Here is an 18739-nt window from a genome sequence, read left to right as displayed (position 1 = left end):
ACAAGTATTTTGTATTTCATATAGTTGATAAATTTCAAAGATGCAAATATTTAACGAAGTTTTGCTGATCAATATAATAATATTTTTTATCGAAGTTTTGCGTTTAATAAATTATAAGTTATATTATATGATATCTATCTATCTATGAAGAGCGAAGAGCGAAATGGCACTGATTCACTGACTCACTCATTCATAATCAACAGAACTAAAAATCTACTGGAACAAATACGTTCAAATTTGGCCATCAGTTGGCCATCTAGAGGCGCACTAAGAACGGATTTGAAAAAAAAAATCCAAAGATACGTCCAAAATCTGCGTTTTTCCAGCGTTCTTCTGCGTTTTAAATAACTATTGGCAAAAAGTGTTGAAAATTGGTACAGAAGATCAGCAAGGGTCTGGAAATTTTGTCTTGAGAGGAATTCAGAACTATTACGCCAAAGATACGCTCAAGAAAGGCGGCTTTAGTGAGTTTTCCTAGCGTTCCATGACGCTATTTCTGTGTTTTCTACGACATTTTGAGATGAGAGGACTTCAATACTTCGTCAACAATACGCCCAAAATTGTCATTTTTCGAGCGTTTTTTTTTTGTATTCTCACTTACAAAGGTTTAGCTGAAGTGGAAAAATGTTGTATTAGAAGGGTAGGATATTTTTTGACGGAAGGAAGCAAGCTGTAATGAGAATGCAGCTGCCACTCCTATTCCTGGATGATCCAGCCGGGGGTCTAGGCTTGCTTGCCGGCTGGTTACGTTATATTATACTTTATTAAATCACGTTATATCATATTACACCGAGACTAAGACACTGGACAGCTAAAATAAGACTGATATTAATAAGCTATAAGATTGACGTCAATAATTTAAATTTCAATTGAATAAGTGTATGAAACCTTCATTCCAAAATTATATTAGCTTAGCCTAATATATTCTCCTAACACGTCCTACAGCAAACATGTACAGTTAATAAATGAATAGTATTTTGCTTCGACTAATATTTGAAGATTGCAAAAGTTTGAATGACTAAGAACTATCAATAAAACATTGTTATTGACTACAAACAATTTGTCCATGCAACTTTGATCCTATTATTGAAAACTGACTTCATAGAAAACGCTTATTGCCGAAGGATTAACTGTCAAATTCTACTGATGGAGTCATTTTATTGGAACAGAGTAGATTTTCCTTTTAAGTATAAGCAGAAAAAACTTGTTTTATTGTTTTGATCTACGGTAAAAGATAAACGTTTCTCATCCAGCCAATGATAGTCAAGGATACATCATACACTATACGAGATATTTTTTCATTAGTAAAATAGAGAAAAGATAGCTTAAGGTGTCTTGTCTGTATGTTATATTTTCACTGTGTATATACTAAAGTCAAACCCTGCAGATGGACACGCACTTGCGTAGAAGACGGGCGGACAGTGGTTGATTGGTAGAAGTGGAAGTCCAGGAGCCACGCTCGCTATTCTAGCCAAATCGCCCCGAGCCACTTGCAACATCATTTCCATCTCATTTCGAATCCTTACATAAATTAATGGGATGAAATAACCAGTCGCAAGAACTGGTCCTGGTTGTCTGGTATGCCAGTGCCAGCGCCTTCTTGGTATGTCTTACCACTGCTCCAGTCTACTCATGCCAACCGAACTAACGCCTATAATAATCGTGAACGAAGCGGAATAATTGAAATGATTCACTTCCAGATAAACAATCACCAGTCACCATTGATTTCATTGATAACATTGATTTCAAGTGACAAGATTCACTCAGCGAAAATCTCAAATCAAACAACATCCTTGAGTACAAAAATTATTTTCCACTGAAATTTCTCAAACACGTTCCTTCTTTCTCTAAACCTTTATGAGAACTTCAAGAACTTTATAAGGAACGTCTGATGATCTCTCTCATCTCTCATGACACAAAAAACTTTGGGAAAAGTTCACCTACTCACATATAATTACTTGGGTTTTGCGCACGTGCAGACCAAACTTGAAATTTCCAAGCAGTAAAAATGATATTCGCATTGTGTCTACCGGTACTTGAATGGAACAACTACAGTGGGCAGATCTACCCACAAGAGGTGAGTAAAGCTATACCTTTTACCTGAATACATTGATGAGAAAGAGTAAATTATCCGTGACCGGTTGTCCTTGGATAGGTATCAGATTTAATCTTTGTTAAGAATAGGTACTAAAATCTTGAATATTTCTGAAATCAATATAGGTGAGCTATACTATTAAAACTTAAATCTTTGGTCCAAATAAGCAAGAAATTTGTACACATTACAATATTACAACACTCAAACCTAATTAACGAATACCGCTAGCCCTACATGAAACACCCCTGAAGCTCTTTAAAACAAATGTTCATGATAATATGTTAGTATAAAACCCATTGTGTTTTATGAGAGTAGTATTAGCATCTCTTAATTTATGTTGTAAGTCATTTATGTAATGCATCCCTTAATTTATTCCATTTCTTATTGAGAGAAAGGTTTTTGCTGCTTGAGTCTTTAAATATTGACGTTTTATTTACAAATTCGTAGTTATAGCCTAATAATTATCTCAATATGACTGTTTATGTTTCACATAACATGTTGACTTTGTATTGTGCTTTGTGGCTTACTGACAATAAAATTTTATTTATTTATTGCTTTGTATTTTTAAAATACTTCATAGGAAAAAGTAACTGATGAATTCAAGAAAATTCACCTGCCTGACATTCTTTATCATTTTGTAGACTCCCCTCCACCTGATGAAAGCAAGAGCTCTTCTTATTGAGAGAAAAAAATAATGAACGTGTACCATAGTAAAGAGCTTAAAATGGATTTTTCGGAATCGATTACAAGGAACGCGTCGTCCCATCTTCGGACGGCTCACTCCATAATTCTTTACGGTCCCTGATTCTTTTGATTCGCTGTGCTGTACCCACGAAATGCACCTGCTGATGCTGCTTTATTCTCTATTCATCTTCATATAGAAGGGCCGCCTCTTTTCAATCCTGTTCTTTCTATTCAAGTACAACGACGGCAAGTATCACACAACTTACACTATACTCTATAGTGAGATTCACTTTAAACTGACATTATTCCCTATAAAATGAATCAATGCACATCATTCAACCAATGCTGACAGTTTAAAGTGAATCTTACTATACATAAATATTAACTCACCTTTATCAGTACAGCTTATACCTCTACCATTTTAGATCTTTAGTGCTCTTAAACTTTAAATTTTCAACCAGTGCTAAACTTGACATTTTTAACCAAGTTTGAAACAAAAGCCGGTTAAACGCGATTAATTCCACGAAAACCAATCAAAGAAGGCCTTTTTGAAAAGAGGGCTTCTCTGATTGGTTCTCGTAGAATTAATTACGGTTAAAATTTAACCGGCTTTTGTGCAACAGGCACTAACAATTTTAGAAGTGAAACAGATGGCATGAATTATGGTAATTTTGAGAAATATAATTTTTTTTCGCTTTCATTGCACTTGAATTGAAATATCACAGTTCATCAGAATACCTAAATCGGAAATCAGATAATAACATGTCTTAGTTGTTTCATAACGTTCTTTAGTAACTTCGCAGATCAAAAACAGGTATGGTACCTTGAAATTGCGAAATAAATCTAAGAGCAGATAAGTGTTGAGCATATAAGGTATTGTTCATCCAAGTTTCCAAACACACAGGTAACAATAATGTATTGACTGAGATAAACGTCGTTATTGTGTCTTGAGCAGAGCGTGGGACTAACGAACAATGGACTCACGTCCATCAATCAGAGTCTTTTCGTGGAGTAAATGAAGGATCATACAGCTCAGCTTCTTCATACAGTAGAGTAAGTTGCTTGTTGCATACGCTCTGTGTTGTGCTGTGCTTAGTGTAGGCCTACCAGTGCCAGGTACCTCGACTGGGCTACTCTCAAAAACATTCAACACAACAAACAGCTTTGTCCTTGAGACAGCCACACGTATGACGTTCTAAAAAATAAAAATCTTACTCAGTTCTCCAAGGAGCTACTTTATGGGGCAATATTGCTTTAGATAGCCCTACCAGCTACCAAAAAGCACTGAAAAACAGGTTGTCTCTGAAGAAACCACAATAATCACCACGGTATTGTGTGAATACTAAAATATGAGTTTGTTTGAAGTTTGAAGACTGAAAGTTAGAACTTTGAGAGATTTTAGAGGAAGACCATTAATCCCTCTACAGAAGCATTCTGCGGTATCTATGAAAAAACTTGTGAACAAGAATCACCTATATCAAAAATGGTCAAACAAATCTGTTTATTTTGATATGAGATAAATATTTATAAAAAATAATTAAAATTTAACAACATTTGCATTTTGGTAAGATAGTTTCATATTAGAACAATGATACAAGGTCATGAGGATAAGATATACAAAAATATCATAAGATAATATACAAAAGTATAATATAAGAATTTGTCAGACTGATAGATCTTCCGAGTTGACCTACAATATGTGATTTTCTGATGACCAAGGCTTATGAATAAAACTGATTCACGCAAGAGCAATAAATTTACAAATACTAAAGCTACCAGTGAAAAGAAACATATGATCGAAAATTACAATCAACTAGCAGACCTTGAAATATATTGTTTTAGGTACTAGTAAATAAAGATTTGACAGTAATGACAGTGAAATCAGAAATAATTTTCTCATCTCCATTCATTGCACGATCGTTGATTAGCATAATGTAACCTCTGAGACTGGAAGGCGATAAAAAGTATTATATTCTTCTCAGGCTTTCAGTTAGCTGTACGTTCTTACATGCTGATTGTTGAATTTTCTCTTGGATGGGAGGACACCAACACCAACTGGAATGGCATTCCAAAAGTTCCTCCCTCTTCAACCTGCTTACAATCTTTCTCCCTCTTTTCTGTCGGACTTTTTCACTTTCCCACACACACACACACACACACACACACACACACACACACACACACACACACACACACACACACACACACACACACACACAATCAGTAGAAGAGAGTGAGATCAACAACATCAAGAAAAGAGCAACATCAAATGAGAATAGTAGCTACGAAGCCACTACCAATGCGTGATAAGAGTTGAGTTTTGAGAACCTATTCTTGCCGTAAAAACCAATAGAACCAACCATATTTAGTTCCACTTTATTTTGAAATTAATTTTCAATATTATGAATAATCATCACCTACGTTTTCCAAATTGAAGATAATATCTCCATTAAAGAGGAATCTCGATTATCTGACTCTTCGTTTATTCGACCATCACCATTAGATCGATTTCCATGCAATTTTCGTTTACTTTAGGCCTCTATCTTCGACATTGCTTGACATGATACTGACTGACATAGTAGAAAATTGTTTCCAGTTATTTAACATATAATTTGAATGTGTTTGGATTTGTTTTCAATGTGCAAAATAAACTCTAAACCTTTCAATGTTTGTCTCATTTTCCATATCAATCGTTTGTTTGACAATAGCATTACAGTTCTCATTAAATTACAAATTTGAATAATCACAATCTTTGGACAGTTTAATAGCCATGATAGACATGTTATTTCAACATGTGTTAAGTCACATTAAACTCAAATCTCGACCAATTTCTTTTTCCACGATCTTATATTATTGATTTCAACACTCAATATAATATTTTTCTAAATTGAAACTGAACTCAAAATATAAGATGAAAAACTCAAGATTAAACCCAAATCAAGGTTATCATCATTTACTATTCATAAATATTACTCGATCAGTAATATTATTAGTGATATTTTTTCCCGCTTAACATTTTAAGAGTCGCTTCTCGCATCCCCTCCACCATCGCTCCTTATTTCTCCAGTCATTAGTGATAATTATTAAGAATAATTACTGTTATTTATTTATCAACTGTTACTATTCATCTATTCACTATCTTTCAACTATTGTTATCATTAGTGATTGTTTAACCGATAGCAATCGATAGACAGTGAGCAGTCCTGCAATAATTTTAACGTAAACATGCATTATACGGTACCTATCTTATAGACTAGGCAAAGCTCTAAACGGTGGAAATTGGAACCTAGTGGAACCTCCCTGGATGTATTTATTTTTATCTCTTAGCGATTATTGATACATAGTAATTGATTATTATTACATTTAGTTAATTATAGTATATTATGAAGGTGATATTGAGGTAAACCGTAAACATCCATATTATCATTACGACGCTTGATTCAGAATCGATTATCAGTAGATTACCGATTAAATGAGAACTGATTTCAAGATGCATTACAGTAATAATTAACTCTTATCAATTTAATGATAGTAATTATGAAAGCCTATGAAATGGAATGACTGTATATATAAATAACTCACTATAATTTTTTTCGCTAATGATGCCCACATGAGCTTTTAGCTTGTAATGGGAAGTGCATGGCTGATTTTATGAGATGATCAAACGTCCATGCATACAGCGGGATTCGAACCCATGACCAGGTAGTGCTAACAGACTGAAGGATGCAACGCCTTAGTCAACTCGGCTATTGACATTGATTAATGGCCGGGACACACATATCAGCACCGAGCCCGCGCCGCGGCACGGCCGAGTGTCGGACGTACTACGGCGAGTGAGAAAACAAATGCTTTCAAACGTGTAGGGACACATACTACCGCACCGCGTCAGCACCGTCACCGTGTTTGTTGCCCGAGCCGTGCCCGCGCCGTCACCAACTAGTTCAGTTAATTTTTTTACGGAGACGGTGCGGGCTCGTTCAACATACGAGAGTGGAAAACTTATTGAAGAGATACGGAATTTTCCAGTTTTTTTACGATCAAAGTGATGAGAAATATGGTTGAACGGAAAATAATTTGAACCAAAAGTAAAAGTATAACCAAAAAATAAGTCAAGCCAAAGGTATTATAGACATAATATAATAAACAACAAAAAGTATAAAAGAAGGAACCCGTGACTGTGTCTCAAATTTTAAATTAAAAACTAATTACGTTTAGATACATACGGCAGAAGATAACAATTTTACTGCTGATATATATATTTCCGATACATGACTGATTGTGGTATTGCTATGCACCGAAATATATACCTGCACTACGATTCTCATCGGCTACAGGTAATTAGTTTAAAATTGAAAAATATAAATTCAAATCGGATGTAACAAGCTTCAATAGTGTTATATTATTAAACAATTATAGTTTAACACATTCAGAAATCAGACCACAGTAACACTACAGAACTGAGACACTGCTGCCGCTCGGCTGTCGCACGGATATGTGTGTTCTCCTACCATCATCACCGTGTCGCGGACGTAGCTCGGCCGTACCTCGGCACGGGCTCGGTGCGGTTATATGTGTCCCGAGTAGTCGTCTCGGCTATACTGGCCGGCTAAAAATTCTTGTTGTTTTCAATTAAATAATAATAATAATAATAATAATAATAATAATAATAGCTTTATTGGCATTCATGAAATGAACAAAAGCCTCTCAATTGAGGTAATTTTTGGTTGGCAGTTACTAAAAAAATCTTGAAATAACAAAATTTACAATTACAATAACAAAATATACAAATTCTCCAATCCCTGGCTGTTGTCGGCCACATCTACGCGCTGAGCGATCTCGTCCCTCCATCTAATGGCTGGGCGTCCTCTCGTTCTTCTGTCACGCGGAATCCATTCGGTGCATATCTTTGCCCAGCGCTCCGGTGCCATCCTCGCCACATGTCCTGCCCATTTCCATTTGACGAGATGCGCCTCCTTTTGAAGATATTTAACTCTCACCTGCTGTAGAACGTTGATGTTTCTGACTCGCTGATTCAATCGTAGACCAAGTATGCTCCTCGACATTTTCGTCTGGGTAGTCTCGAGTCTCCTATCTAGCTGCGATGTTTCCTCAAGTCTCGTGCATTTCCTCAAGACGTTTGATTTCAAGCTGTTTGAGAAGTCACCTTTGAATATTTTCTTCAATGACCAATATTTTTTCCATCCCTTTTTGATCCTTTGTTTTACCTCCTTCTCAGTTCGGTTATCAAAAGATAGAAGCTGACCTAAATATTCATACTCCTCGACGTATTCTATATTACCACATGTTACCATTACTTCCTCCTTGTTGAAATTTGTCATCAATCTCGTTTTGCTCGCATTCAATTGAAGGCCCATCCTTTCGCTGGCCTCTATCAATTCATTCAACATTTCCGTCATCTCCCCAGCACTTCCAGCCACCAACATCACATCGTCAGCAAACCGCAAGCTATTCAGTTGGACTCCATTTATCAGCATTCCTCTATTCTCTATTCTCTATTTTAATGCAATTGCTGAAAAATATGCTCTAAACAACAATTATTAAAGATTATTGGTGACAGCGGACAGCCTTGCTTGACGCCTTTTTCCACTTTCATACTTCTCCCTCTTCTCTCCAGCTCCACGTAGACCTCACTATTTTCATATAAACTCTCAATTATATTAATTATTCAATTGTTTTCAATTATTTGATACAATTTATTATACTTATTACAATATTACAATTGTACATAATTATATACAATTCGATACTTATTTATTACATTCAAACTACTAGGATAATTCGATAACTTGGTATAGGCGATATTCTAAATCTATTTCTCTCGAAGGCAACAAGTTTATTCTTGATCATCCAGTTGGATACTTAACTAGTCAAGGAAATCGTTAATTTTACGTTATTAGAACGTTTAGATTCTGAGGAATCTTATTAACATTTTTCCGCAATAAAAGCTCCAAACTGAATTCATTAACTATAACAACAGCACCGTAATATAGCCTACTGCACTTTCACTTCAGCTACTTCGAGAAGTTCATCTTTGTCAAGGACAACAGAAAGTTAATAATATGATGACAGGGAGAGGTAATCCGTATTAGAAAATTGCTTTGAGTAATTACACTTTTTACGGATGAAGTACACGACTAGTAACAGTAACGAGTAGCCTAATGAACAAGCTATGAAGCACTTTGGAGTACATAATATGTCATTTCTCAGACAATGTAATCATATTGAAGCTTAGATAAAAGAATGGAAATTTTAACAAGAAAAATCTGGTGTGGCTCACACCAACTTTCCTTGCCGTTATGAAAATTGATCAACTGACGCTAGTGTTCCCGCGCCTATCAAATCTACTATTCTAAGATCTGAGACAGCTGGTGACAAGACAGTAGCGCTACAGACATACGAAGTGCTATCTCTTCATAGTGAATGATTTAATAGAATCAACAGTTGCCAACAGTTTGCAATTGAATAATCTTATTTTCTTGCATTTTCAGATTATTTTAAATTTTAGGTGAAAATGTTACTAAACATAAATTGTAGAGATTTATATGCTGAATCTTTTCCTTGAATTTATTTGTTTAAATTGTATCTGAAGCCTGATAATTGGGAATCTAAAACCAAACTTTGCATAGATGGGGCGGTGCTCCTGGAATTTTTACAGATATGGGACTTGTGGCTGTCGATAGAGCTTATCAATGACTTTTTCAGGTATGTATTTGATCAAAATACGTTGGAGCCGTTTTCGAGAAAATCACGAGAAACCCTGTTTTGACAACATTTTCGCCATTTTAGCCGCCATCTTGAATCGCATTTGATCGAAATTGTTCGTGTCGGATCCTTATATTGTAAGGACCTTACGTTTCAAATTTCAAGTCATTCCATTAATTGGGAGATGAGCTATCGTGTACACAGACGCACATACACTCACACACACACACATACACACACACACACACACAACACACACACACACACACACACACACACACACACACACACACACATACAGACCAATACCCAAAAACCACTTTTTTGGACTCAGGAGACCTTGAAACGTATAGAAATTTAGAAATTGGAGTACCTTAATTTTTTTCGGAAAGCAATACTTTCCTTACTTATGGTAATAGGGCAAGGAAAGTAAAAACAATTATTGTATTTTGATTATGAAAATTAAAGATTCATCTCTTTTGATAATATATTACTTTCTTCTTCTTTGAGAGAATAGAAATTGCAATTACAGTGCAATATACAATGTTATTTTTGAGTTTTCGCCTCAAACTCATTTGAGCTTCAACGGACCCATTTCGAAACTATTTAAGTTGTACTGTACAACTTACCGGGGCTAGTACTTGAGTGTAACAGAATGAAAATTGCACTATTGCCTGTTTAATCCTTTTGAAGCTGCAGAAAAACTTTCAAACTAGTTTGTTTGCCCGGAAATATGTAATTACTGTACCCTATCTAACACCCGATAATAAAATTATTCGGAACTAGACTTTGAAACTATTATCTTTTTCCTTTCTCGTATGATCATAAAAGTAACAAAACCACTTCTCGTAACATGTATCGAATTACATTTGATTCAATAAAAAAGTTTACAACATCTAATTTTGTTGACTTTACATTAAAACTACTTTGAGTGTCAAGGTTTTATTTGAGGATGTAGTGAAAGTGGAAACATAATTTTAACAAGCGTATAAAATTTCGTTGTATGTTCTTGATGAATGTCACCAAGTTCATACAAATTCTCCTTTCGAAACATCTACTTATGTAACAAACGACATTACACATTTTTCATTTGTTTCTCCTATTAAATAATAATATCAATAATTCAAAAAAATGTGTTGAGCCGTAACCAAAACAATTCCTCATTGCATGATAATTTTGAATCAAAATGAATGCTGAAAAATTTAATTCATTTGAAAAAATGAAGTTGCTATTAGCATATCCTTTCAATAAAAACTGATACAGGTTTGATAAAGGTTTCTAATAAAGGTTTGATAGGATATTAATATAATATCATAGAAGAATTATAATATTGAACCAATGATTGAACCTGCAATAGATTTAGTTTTGAATATAGTGCTTGAATCTTATAAAAAAATATCGTATAAGTTCAATTACAATACAAAATACTAATAACGCTGATTCCTTTGAAAAATATTGATACCCGTAATTATTTATTAAATAATTAAATATTGTTGAGTCTTATCGACAGAAACAGAATTTCTCATTGCATGATAACTTGAATCACGTTATTGCAAATAACGTGAAAATTAGGATGTTCTGGAATCATTGTAGAGCACTTTCTTGTCATGAAATTTGAAAAAGTTATTGAAACGTTGACTTTTTTAAACATGATGTTAATGAAGTCTTGCAACATGGTAATTTCCTCAAAACTATAAGAAATTCAAATTGCATTGTAAACAGTTAGCCAGAAGGGAGTACAAGTTGCAAAGAGGTGTAACTGGAAAAATGCCATTGCACAAACCATTACTAAACAATTTCTATTATATAGACACGCCAACTTCTCATCATTTGTGTTGGTGCAACAAGCTTGCCTTCGTCTTCGTATATCTTCGTATGTTGCTGAGGAGCGTCTGTCCGTCCGTTCATACTCAGTCACTACTATAAAAAGGGAGAAAGCTGATTGCTGCTAGTATATAAGTCATCCTCAATTTCCAGAATCTATTAAATGAAGACGAATCACGCACCAGACTAGAAAAATGGAGAAGTCATGACGCCAAAGCAGTTTCCAAGTAATAATTACGAAAATATGCCCGGAGAAACTTCGACCACCCGTAAAGGCGGCACACGAGGATGGGGATGGTCGGCCTACTAAAAATTACCCTTCAGATTATTAGTAGTGGATCTTCAAACGAGACACACCCACCCGAGAACCCTGGACCAGTAGGCTGCCACTGCCCCATTCACGAGAAGACCACAGGTTACCAACAAGTAATTCACTCAAGATCTAATATGGGTACAGTACTCAAAATAGATTTCGAAGAGCTTCAACAAAATATCACATTTTACTAATACAGCCAAATTTCATTTGTAAAATTCTTTCTGATTTATTATTATAAAATAGAATAAAAAACTTTATTATATTATGTGGAATGGTATTTATGGTAGTTGACTTTGAGGGTATAGTACTTGATTCTACACGCCAATTTCTCCATGAATAACTCTAATTACTATCCGCTAATTGGGGCGAGTTTCGAAAGGAACTTGAATATTTTAATGGAAAAGTATTGTCGTTACAGTAGAAAATGATGCATTATTCAAGTAAGGCAACCATCCAAAATTTGGGAAGTTTAGCAATTTATTAGATACAACTCATCAATTTATGTTCTTCAAACTTCTTCTGACTTGATTGGATGTTATTCCTCCTTTATTAAATTATATCGATTTTATTATTGACGATTTTCATGGCATTGTTTGTGACGTTGTTCATGACAATTTGTTCAATCACATTAATTTTCCTTCTCCTTCATTAATCCTCTTCTCGTATTAAAGTTTCAGGATTTTTAATCCATCTACATTTTTGCCCTTTTTATCATTATTTTAATTCTAATCTCGTTGTTACCATCAATTGGCTGTTACAATAAACTCTGCTATCCAACAACCCAACTACTCAGCTATACATCGAGAGAGGTATTTTGACTGCATAACAACCAATCCACTTCCACATCCACATCAACATAATTGCAAACGTTTTATTATTTGAGACGTGGTGCGGTCAAGTTCCCACAAGCTACCAGGTTAATGACTTGAAATAATAACACTGTAATAACATCAAACAACTGCAGCCTCGTTAATAATATAGTGCTATGATTAATTCAAAGAGCCTCACAGTGGAATTTTCTCAAGGCAGACTGAAAATGTGCCATATTGCAGGTAACATAAATAATTAACTTGATTGAAATGAATCAGACTGTTCTGTTCTAATAAGTTATGTTTCAGCTAGTTGTTGTTGTTGGACTTGTGGGAGCCAAGCTCTTATCAGGCGGTTGTTGATTGGATAATAACAAACACTGCAAGGTCGACTTGATTACACTCAGAAATAGTGCCGATATCGCATGCTTCAAATACCTTTCTCAATTACTAAACTGAAAGTATTCTTGTGAAAATGATAAGAAGAGGTTTAATGCAAATTACACTTTTTTGGATTCAATCTACACTATGTAATTGTACGATCAGGTATTATAAAATACAAACAATCCAATTATTATGATGTTACTGTATTTTTTTAACAGTCTTGATTACATATTCAGAAAACTCTGGGAATAGATTGTTGTAATAACGCGTGAAATAGATTGAGGATCCAGAATCCAGAAATATGGACGCCAAGAATCAAGTCGAAGGTGTATTGTACAGTATTTGGAGTATTTCCTAACTTTATTCAGAATGAAAACCTCTACCCCCCCCCTCCTAAATATCCCAAAATTTAGTAACATATCACAGAAAAAGGTCATCAGTCATTTTGTTAAACACTGCCGACTATTCTGGTTGAAAACAGCGGAGGCTTTTTAATGCTTACAGGTAATAAGTTCACTACCTACATTCAAAATTTATTGAATTGGATGTATGAATCAGAGAAATGTCGTAGAAAGAAAACAGAACAGTAGTTGAAATTCAGAACAAACTTTATGAAATTAATAATTGATATAAAGCGAAAAATCAACTATATAATATATTCGTGAAGCTGTTACCAAAGTGGATTATATTCCAGTCATGATACAGTATTGGATAAAGCCTGGTGCAGCCTAGAAATAATACAGCTGGAATTGATATTGGCTATGCACTATACCGATTGGCTAGTCCACCTGTGGAGAAGTAAAAGTTGGCAGTGCAAGTGAGACAGAACGAGAGGTGACGAGGGACGGGGGTTCAATGAACCTTTCTCGTTCATTAGCATACAAGTCTTGGCTGGAGCCATTGCGACACCCTCCGATTACCAGTATGTGGCTTTCAAGCACTGACAAGTAATAACTCACCCCTTATACTTATCATGACTATTACCAGATTACCACTGGCCTCAAATCATGAAATTTTTTTCGAAATATAGCCTACTGTATCTGTATAATTGCACAAAGTATACGGTCATATTTTAATCAAGAAAATAATAGAAAACATGTTAAACCTTCAAAAGATGATCCGATTTTCATAACTAGTGCACTAGAATTGTAATTCTAGCTTATACAGTAGCATAAATAAAAAATAACACACAGCTATTCAGCTTCTATGGAATTGTTAATTAAATTGGATAGAGCTCAGTTGAAAAAGAATTAAATCAAAGAGCTATATTTATTGCTATATATATTGCTATATATATGGCTATATATATTGCTATATTTGAACGTTCAATCTTGAGATGCACACCTCACTATGTATTTTGTAAAATTGATATTCAGGTATACTTTTTTAATTACTGAAATAACGTGAATCAAACTATCGAAATTCATTCTCAGAATGAACTAATTTGAAAAGCAATCATAATATTCTTTATTATATTTCGATATTTGCAATTTTAGTAAATTTCGAATGTACTGCAATAGTTATTTGTGCAACTAGTGCGCAAAGTGACAGTTTGCTGCACCGAAAGAAACGTTTACGCACGGGCCTTAGGCGAGGGTGGAATGGTTTCTTGAGTGCAGCAGAGGAACTTTGCACACGTATTTCACATTAAATTTTTCCTACAGTTTCCATTGAATATGAGAAGTGATTGATTATGGATAAAATGATGACTGAAATCCATCAAATGTTTGTCTGTATAATTTTGTTATTAATAACAACTTTAATTTATTTTAAACTTGATAATCCAATTGAAAATCAATAATCGACAATATTTATTCAAATTAAAAATTAAATTAATTTGAAAATTTGAATAATTTTGAGTAAATCTTAATTTCTAAATAATTTTTCAACCAAGCAATTTATGAATGAAAAAAATATTATTTGAAATAATTAATAATATTCAAAATGTATAATTTAATGAGTTCTCATTTTTATTTTTTTGAAAATCTGAAAAATTATAGATAGAACAAATTTGCATTCAAAATACACGCCAACAATGTCAACAGCTGATTGGGATGGCTGCAAGATAATACGCAAAGTATTAAGAGTACGCAAAGTAATACTTTGTGCACTAGAGCGGAAACGTGATTCTTTGCGTTCTGTAATCAGTGCAGGAATGATCACTTTTCAAGGTAACTGTAGGAAAATGAAATTTCAAGTTAGTGCTGAACTTACTTGCAGTAAAACTGGTTGACCAAACTTCTATGCATATGCATGAAATAGTTTAAAATTACTGGAGTTAAAATTTATTATACGTTGAATACATAGTAACCCTATGGTCAATTTTGCTTTTGCTCAATATAAATTCTGGATTTTGTGTGGAAGGGGAGAGAAAAAGCATTCTAGGAACAAGAGGGCACGAAGGAGATAGGAGGATAAGAGTTGAAAGCATAGTAATGCCATTTGCAATTGCATTGACATACAACTCACACAACAGGCCAAATTGATGAGTTTCAGCTTTGCGAACATAAGATTGAGCTCTAATTGGGTGCGAAGCACTGTCTTGCAAAATGCATCGTCAGAATAGAGTGTTTTGACCCTTACGTCAGGTCGCACCAGACTATCTTGATTTTGATTGATGAGCTGATGGTGAAGAAGAACAAGTAAAGCCGGGAATCAGATACCAGATATAATAGTGCTCGGTGCCCGATCAGACTACACATCAACATCGGGCTCTGCCGAAGGAAACATTGACTCTTCTGTTTCAGCAGGACCTCCTTTATACAGAAGGTCCTGGTTTCAGGTACGGAGGAACAGTACATATATGGACCACCCAATGAGCGTTTGTAGTATTCAAATCATAAAAAAGCCATTATACATTGAATAGAATTGATCAGATCTTTCGTCTTCCTACGATTCTATTCAAATTCACTCGTGCAATTTCAATGTATGAGCAGGAGACAATAGCGAGATTGTATCAAGATATGTTCAGAATTTTCATTACTTATCAAGCTCATTCACACCTGAATCAAAATTAAGCTTTAGAATCATAAGGCAATTATTTTTAGGGTCATTAGAAATTAAAAAGTATTCGTTGATTCTATTTTCCTTGATAACTGATTTGCAAGGCCTACCAATATAAACAATATAGTTGAGATTTTATCCATACAAAGTTACAGCTATGAAACTTATACTCTTACGTACTTCGTTGTTTCTTCCTTCGAAAAAAGATGTCTTCATGAGAAATAGTTCTCTGTGTTCTATTTATAACACTACAATATTCCTGATAAACTTTGAGAGATACATGAGCAACACTGTGATGTTCTGTATTAGATGCACATTAAATTATTTATCAAGTGAAATTTCTATTAGAAAAAAATAGTTTCTTGATTAGTTTTAGTTTACATATTGGCAGATTTGCACTGAATGATCCGGTAGCAACTCAATGATTGGTAAGATGAGAAGAGCGATGCCGAAAAACAGTATTGTGGAATATAGTTACTGGAAAGGCAAATAGATTAGACAGAAACCACAAATTCTACCTCCAAGGCGAACATCTTTCATTCGAATATGTTAGAAAATTGATTGAGTTCAAAATAAAAGAGAGAGGAAATAAGCTTTTGACGTTAATAAACAAGGCGAACAAGCATTTCTGTAATGTTATTACGGCACAACGACATTGAGAATTGGGCAACAAAATCATGAGATGAGCTGATGTGGCCATGAACCAAGAATATATTGCGATACCACCTATATAGATATAAAGATTATTTACTTTTTTATGTAATGTAAAACTATTATACTCAAGAAAATACACAACAGGTCCATAGTCAAAACTTTCCCTTTTACAGTATCTCTGGGATAGCTTTACGAAAATATATAGATATTATCCTATATACATGTCATAAAATATTATGGGAATCTCAACTATTTTTAAAAGTTTCTCAAAAGGAAATGACTTGTTATAATAGTAGAGAATGCAGAGCTATCCATTTAGATGTTATTTATACACTAATTCTTATGACTTTATAAATCCATTCTTCCATTTATAACATTTATTTATGAGGACAAATCGGTAGACATCTCCACTAGTATTAGAAAATCATTAGAATTAAAATAGGAATGAAAGGTTTGAGACGATCTGATCGAAATGATTTAGGGATATTATGATAACTACGATTTCCATTATTTTAGTGTTTAATTTATTATAGTTTCCACATTGTAGAGAATTTTGCAACTCAGAAGGAGTCACAATTACAGTGGGAATAACTATCGAGTTTTATAGGTTCTCACAATTAAATCTTGATAGAAGTCACAAATCCTCAGAGTTTCTCAACTTGCTTCAGTAATAAAATGGTGTATGAATACGTGGGTCGGATACAGTACAGAGTTGTACAGTATTATATTTCATGTACATAGAAAGATAGGTTTATAGCTTCTAGAGGCAAGAAAAATCTATCGTAAAGTACCCCTCGCTATTTGAACGGGTTTATATTAAACATTCCGGAACATGATATATATATATATATATATAATGGTATTTATACAGCTCAAGTCATAGCAAGGTTCTCAAGTGTAAATACGATTCTCTTGAAGCTGCTCGGACACATATTCATCTACTGCAAGTAGAATATTATATTATCTGAGTTCAGAATCATATTGAATTATTTCATAATTGAAATTGCCAAAGTTCGATTGGAAATTCGTAATATTGAACTAGCGCTCTTTTAAATTTATCAGCGTCACATCTTATGATGAAGGGGCAGTACTCCCGTCATTTCCCCGTTGAAGGGTAGGCAACTCAATAACCCATAAGTGGAAACCAAGCTTGTTACAGAGTAATTGAATCAGTTATTTTCCAAATCTGCTACATTTTGTGAAAAAAAATCTAGTAGTTTATTCGTGAACAAAGAAGAAATAATAGATAATTATCAGTCTCCGTCCAAATCTTTCTCCCTTTCAAATCTCTTCAATTTAATATAGTCGATAGAAACAATTTTCATAGTAATGAATATGGAATAGGAGTTTATATGACTAAGAATGGTGAGAACGATCTGAATATTTTGTTAGTTAAAACCAAGTTGAATGAAAATCCGGAAAGTATTTGATGATCAATTACATTGCTAATCATTTCCACTGGTTTCAAAGTAATTTGGACAATAAAAGTGATGATGATTGACTCACCAAACCAAGAGCACGAGTGCAGAGTAAATTACCTGGAAAAAGAAATAAATCAGCCAATTAAAAGAGAGTCTGATCCAGTGATCTGCAGAATTAACCTGTGGGAAATATTTTATAGACAGTGATGCAACATTTTTAGTTTCTACTACTTTCACTCTGAATAAATTCGTAATACACTATAATAACTGGAGTGGATTGGATAGTAAGAATGCCCATCTTCAACCTCTGCTTGTTCAATCCACCAATACACTCACTTTCAACGATAGAACTGCCATAAATAATTGTTCATTCTATGCTTTCAACATACAATTCCTCAGACTGAATATGTTACAGCCAGAAATTAAGTGCAAGAGTCAAGAGAACTCACATAAATCAAAAACCCCTCTTCAATAAGTCATGGACCTGAATTTCGCAATTTACAAGAGTTTTTCCTGGTATCTGAATCATAATTTCAATGATTATAATATAATAAATATGGAAATCTATCAATATCAATTTGAATGATAAAAAAATTAAATTAATAATTCGACTACTAGTCTACTAAAAACCTCTTGTAGGCCTCGAGTGAGCTTTTATGCCGGGTCTACACAACGATATTTGCGTAAACTTGTCTCGAAGCCAGATTTACGCAAATCTGGCTTTGAGCCAAGTTTGCTCAAACCTCAGTTCACACGACACCAACTTTAACACAAACCTGTATTATAAACTAAACCATATATAATAAATTCTATATGAAGTCTCTGA

At 34.2% G+C, this 18739-nt stretch overlaps 1 protein-coding gene across 1 annotated transcript in view; it reads right to left on the bottom strand.

Annotated features, from left to right (window-relative positions):
* The window catches only part of LOC111046891, a 44708-nt gene that overhangs the window by 11307 nt on the left and 14662 nt on the right, over positions 1-18739 (bottom strand). The window lies entirely within an intron of this gene.

The sequence above is a fragment of the Nilaparvata lugens genome, chromosome 3 (assembly GCF_014356525.2).
Source record: "Nilaparvata lugens isolate BPH chromosome 3, ASM1435652v1, whole genome shotgun sequence".
In the NCBI taxonomy this organism is placed as follows: Eukaryota; Metazoa; Arthropoda; class Insecta; order Hemiptera; family Delphacidae; genus Nilaparvata; species Nilaparvata lugens.
Note: the sequence above shows the minus strand (reverse complement) of the source record. Positions and strands in the feature narration are given on the sequence as shown.